This window comes from Nuphar pumila, chromosome 17 (genome assembly GCF_984573655.1).
Source record: "Nuphar pumila chromosome 17, dmNupPumi1.hap1.1, whole genome shotgun sequence".
In the NCBI taxonomy this organism is placed as follows: Eukaryota; Viridiplantae; Streptophyta; class Magnoliopsida; order Nymphaeales; family Nymphaeaceae; genus Nuphar; species Nuphar pumila.
Window position 1 is genome coordinate 66,725,282 of NC_143265.1, and position 6,420 is coordinate 66,731,701.

Here is a 6,420-nt window from a genome sequence, read left to right on the forward strand (position 1 = left end):
TCTACTGGACTTCCTAGGATCGCTGCTATGTATCATGTGATTCATCGGCAGATGGGCATTCAGTGCCCAAATATGCCTCATCCGAATACTGATAGCAGGACACAACCAGGTGAAATAGTCCATGAGAAAAAGGAAAAATGAGCAGATATAGAAAATCAGAACGAATAAAGTGCTCCCTGATGCAAGAAAATCAAAATGTAGAAGACAATTAAAGTAAATAGTAAAAAGAAGCAGAAAATCAGATAATGAAAATGAAAGCAGGGAAAATCGGGCATGAGCAGATTTTCAACCAAAAAATCAAAGAAATCTAATAAACACAAAGGAAGAAATGTTGGAATGTAGAATTTCGTTTGATGTTGCAAGGGGTGAGTCGATCCTGCTATATGCAGGTCGACCCTACCACCGATGCTTCTTGATGAAGCGCAAATGAGAAAAGGTAAAAATTAAAACGATAAGGTAAAATTTCCACAGAAAATCAAAAATAAAAGGGGAAGGAAGCTTAGAAAAAAAAATGCGGTAATGCAGTGAAAGATATAATCAATGTGAAAGGAAAGGGGAGGAGGTGAGTAACTTACCTCTGACTGCTTTGCATTGCAGAAGCTTCCCTTCTGCCTTCCTCTTAGACTCCTTTTCCAATGGAGAAGGAGGAGAAGAGGGGAAGAGGTTTGATCATGTGAGTCTTCTTCAGAGAAAAACTAAGGCAAGAGAGACGGAGAGGTGCAAAAATCTGGAGGTGTGAAAACGCGATGGAGGATCCCTTCCCCCACGGTTTTCTTTTATAAGAGAAAACCATTGGGGATTTCTCAGATCGGATCCAAAAATTTCATGGAGTTTTTAAAAGAGTGGTTCTTTTTAAGATTTTTCTCAAAAAGGTGGTTTTAACTAAAAGAAACTTTCAAAAAGGGGTTTCTAAACTAATTTTTTTCGTATTTTTCTTTTCTATTTTTATTTTTTTGCTCTTTTTCTTTGCATTTTCTATTTTTTGGTGTTTTTGATATAAAACTTTGAAAACCAAAGGGTTTTAAACTAATTTTATGAAATTTAAAAATATTTACAAAAGAAGTGTTTTCCGAGAATTTGGGTTTGAATTTTGGAAATTTCTTCAGAAAATGGGTTTGGATCCAGGATTTGAGGAAATATTTGAGTCTTTAACCTTGAATTGAAAAACACAGAACCATGGATCCAACTGGACATCGGATGGACTGTCTGAGTCTTTCAGAAATTATTTTTGGTATTTTTGTAAATTGGTTTTAAAAATTGAATAACGAGGCTCAGATTTGGATTTTAATGCTGAATTCGGATCCAAAATTGAGTCAGATATAGAAAATGTGTTTGATTCCAGTAAATTCAAGAAATAAACTGGAATTTTAAGTGAAAATGACTCAATTTACTAAGAAAATTGGGGCCAGGGGCATAAAGAGAATATTTATAAAATTTTGAAAAATTTGGGGTATTCACAACCTTCAAGCCCATTTTTTTTTGTTATTTATAGAGGGTTTACACCCTCTTCCTCAGTAGCCGCTACCGACGATGATGGTCAGTCGATGGCGGCCAACAGGCGTCAACCTCAGTCGTCCGCCGATGGCTACAACGATGGAAAGCTGCCACTAGGGAACAAGAAACGTCCCATGTTTCCTCAAACAACACCCAACGCCATTGAGACCGACCACTAGCACTACCAGCAATGGCCAATCGATGTCGACCTAGGTTCTATTCTGGCAATGGGAACCAGGTGGTGGCCTTAGAAAACAAAAAAAAAACTGGGTTTTCAGGGTACTGCCCCTTCCCACTATCCCCCTGCAGCAGCCACTGCCACCAACAATCAACCATGGCTATCGATGGCAACCTTCCATGGAGACAGCCCGACTCTACAAATAGAGGTTGTTGGAAACAATCATCATCTAGTGACTCTATTGTGAAGGCAGGGGTTCGCCCCGCTAACCCCAACGTATATCTATAGTTACAGCCGACAGTGACTGCCTCAGGCGGCCAACAACCAGTTGCTGCTCTTCGATTTTATCATACTGGCAACATAACAACTAGTCCAGGGCTGGCTGCTACCGACTTTAACAGGGATGCCTAATAGGGGCTTTAAAACCTCAACAGAAAACCCATATTCTGGCAAATATGGGCTGATTGCTGTTACACCCACATGCACAACGGTAGCATAAAGTGTGGGCCCATAACCCAATGTTGGTGCAAAACCAAAAGAGAACACTACTTACAGAAAGCCACCATCGTCGGTTCGATCAAAGCCTGCATAGACATGGGTGGTCGGCTCAGCCTATTTATGCCCTTGATGAGCCCAGACCATGTTGAAAGGTGAGCAAGACCCTTGAACCCAATGAGAAAGAGAGTGATCACCTTGATAGTTCTCATCAAGCTACCATAGATCTCTATATATAGTGGGAGGAGAGTGGGGGTTATATGCATGGCATTCATGCATGTGAGCCTCTCACATTCTCATATTGAACATGTGCTCTTCACATCCATGTAATAGCCCCTCTACTATAATTGCATCTCTTAGTGTGCCCTGTGTCAAACCAGGTCACATCCGATTGGACCTGCTCTAAAAGGTCCAACATATACTTTCATGCTTCAGTGAAGAGAAACACAATGACGAAAACATTTAGTACTTGGAGAGGGAAGATGAGACTCAGATAAGAGGGAGGGAGTAATTAAAGGCAAAGGCAACAACATATTTTTGCCAACTTGTTGATAGGTAAAGTAATAAAGAGAAATTTTAGGGTGTTTCTCTCCCTAGAGTTACAACAAATGAGAACGTTTGCCTAGAGAAGGAAGTCATTGTAGAGGAAATAAAGGAATGGATATTCAGAATCAATGTAGAGGGTGATATTGGAACAAACAGTTTATCGAGCGACTTCTTCTATATGTATTGAACATAGTAGAATTATAGTAAAAAAGCAGTGAAAGATTACTTTTAAGACAAGGAAAATCCTCAAAAGGATCAATTGCACAAACATTGTGTTGATCCCCATGCAGGAGCAGACTTATTGGCACTTTTTAGACCAATTAGTCTTTACAACTATGTGTATAAAATAATTGCAAAAGTCATTGTAAACAGGATATGTAGAAATGTGAAAAGAATCATTAGCCACAACCAAAGGGCATTCCGCAAGGGAAGGCACATACACGACAACATCCTCCTTATCCATGATATGGTGGATTTGATGGCATTGTGGGAAAGGAAGAATGTTCTTTTCAAATTGGACCTAAGAAAACATATGATTGGGTGGAATGGGATTTCCTTGAAAACACCCACTAGTTCTTTGGGTTTTCTAAGGATTGGAGTGACAGAGTCATGCAATATGTTTGCACTGCCTCCTTGGCGGCACTAATTAATAGAGAGTCAAGCAATCAGCACTAGTGCAATGGAGGACTGCAAAGGCTACTCTATGTTTTCATATTAGTTCCTTTTAGTCATGGAATGACTTACAAGGCATCTATACCAGTAAGAGCATAAAGGGAGATTCAAACCAATGGAAGTGCAAGGCTTCAGATGGAAACACTCTTATGTAGACGATGCCTTATTTTCTCTAAAGGATAGGAAATGATTAATCAAAAACTGCTTAGAGAATATCAGACTGTTTGAAACAATATGAAGGTTGCCAATTAGTAGACAAAAAATTGTCTTTGTTTTGTTTCATATGGACTATCAGTATATATCATTGATAAAGAGAGGAAGTGGATGGCAGCAAGAGGCACTTACCATAACCTACTTGGGATGCTCTCTTTTCAAAGGTATCCTTAGGAAAATCTTGTGAGAGCCACTAATCTCAAATTTCATAGTCTGGAGATGTGGAGCAAAATAATGATATCCATGGCTAGGTAGACTAACCTCAATCAATTATGTCCTCAACTTTTCCCATGTTTTAGATGTTGTGCTTCAAGATCCCATCGAATTGTGTGAAGGAAATGGAATCCATTATGGGGAAAATCCTCTGGAATTACTTTGACTAAAGAAATCATATCCATCTCCTAGGGTGGCAATAAGTTTGCAAACCCATCATAGAAGAAGGGTTGAGAATCAAATGTTTAGAAAAGATAAAATGAACATGCCTAGCTGTAATTACCCAAACTTGGGCCTCTCGAGCCCGGGTTTGTGGTGGTTAGTTTCCAGAGGAAAATTAATAAAACAACCACAAAATCATTCTATAAATTAAGAACATGTAATATGTGTCAACATATGGATTCCTAAGCATGCTACTCAGTTCTATTCAAAATAAGATAACACTAGCATACTTATAACACATGGAATCACATTGCAAGATGCTTAAACTAACCAACATATATTTTATTTAACTGAGAAATTTATAAATCTTCACTTACTTAGAATGCTTAAATTTCAATTCTAAGGAATAACCTTAGTCTTCTCCTAAATTCTGATATGAAATAGTAAAAAATCCCATATTATCATTTAGAGACTTGTCTTGTAAAAATTATGAAAATACCTCGAGGCTTTCATGTCAAATCCTGACTCCATTTTATCAAAATTTATCATCATGTCTCCTGTCTATGGATCCTACTTAAAAATAAGAATCCACGGATCCAAAAATCATTTGAATCTGATATTAGAGTGAAGAGTTATGCCTAATCTACCAATCAAGCATATCAAAGGCAAAATAGTCTTTTTACTTTTTAACCATCTTTGGGCTCATGAAGCTTTATCCTAGATTTGTTTTGTGTTGAGTTCTGTCTCAACTTTACAACACACCTAATTCTCACTCATTTTGGTCCATATTTAGTTCACTGGATCTTTTGATTGAGTTTCAGATCAAGATCCAATATTATTCTAATGTGGATCATTTAAGTTTTCAAACATAAACCCGACTAGATCCTGGATCTGATACTACCAATCCAAACCTTGTTCATAATGGGTTTGGTACAAGTGTGGCGTCAACGATGGAAAGAACTTAGGTTTAAACTAAACCTAACTGGATCCAATTTATTTTGGATCTGCTATCTATAGACCAAATTCAAACCCAAACCTAGATTGTATCAGTCTGGTTTTAGTTTTTGCACCAAAGTGGAGAACCAAGGTCCAAATCTGGTATGTCAGATTTGGACCTAGCAAAGACTAGATCTCTATCCAGTTTGGATCCACAGTCAATGGATTTGGACCTCGATCCAAGTCAAGGAATCCAAAACTGAAACAAGAAGGTTCAGGTTAAATTTGAACTTAGACCAAACTAGTTCTGAGTTAGGTTAGTGAAAAGTTTAGATTCATTAGATCTAGATCCGTTTAAGAAGTAAAAATGACCATTTTACCCTTGTCAATAAATTGGGTATAACCTTTCACTTTGAATTCAAAACTAGATGAATCTTAGTGTGTATAGGAGTCGAGACATAGAGAGAAATCTGACTATCTTGTTTCCATAGTCAAATATACAACATAGAAAAATGAGTATCGATAGACCTTTCTAAGGAAGGGTAGTTTGATAATTTTATAAAGTATGAGAATTGTCAGGTTGGCAATTAAGCAAGTTTTCTTTATTGAACAGATCCTAATACCTTAATGAGTGATTCAACTCTAGGTTAGAAGTTCAGTATTTGCATATCGAGGTAAGGGATATTATAAACATGTTTAGTTAATAATACACAATATATTTGTTTTTTATGTGAGTTAGCTTACATGAAATCTAATATGTTTGAGAATATAGTTGTATCTTGTATTTGATATAGTTGCATTATGTAATGTGTATTCTATCACATGAGAGCAAAAATCAATGCATATTAGTTTGTTGTAATGCCAAGAATGATTTCATGTATTTAGAAGTTCTCAATACAAGTTGCATGTTAATGAGCTATGGTATTTTAGACAAAAATACATACAAAGAATATATAATTACATGCGTAAGAACAAAATTGAGTACTTGAGGAAAGTCTTAAGAGTCTATGCTTTCAGTTAATATACTGAAAGCTTAAGTCAACTTAAGCATGTTAGACTTAACTCCATAAATTCTCGTAAGAGGCGACAGATGATAAGAACTACCTGATGGTTGTGAGAGTGAGAATCGTCATAAGAATGGGTCATCGGTGATTTATTGATGTAGTGTTACTACATCGCTTGTGTGCTTAGATCTTAGTGATATGAGAACCCTAGGAAGAGCTTGAGAAACTTAGCTAAGTTACAAAGAAAATAGAAAACTTGAGGTAGTTCATGTGAGAAAGCGATGAATTGCTTAATACATTCTAGGGATTATGTTTCACACAACATTTGGGACTCTAGGCAAAACAGGATATAGCATGAACGACGAACCATGAGGAGCAGATATAGCTTTCTAGTCTGACTCTTTGGCTAGCTACCGATATATCCTCTTTCACTGCAGTGCCTCATGACTTTCATGGGAGCACAAAGAGTGATTCATAGTTTGACTAATATCGTAGAATTAAGATATT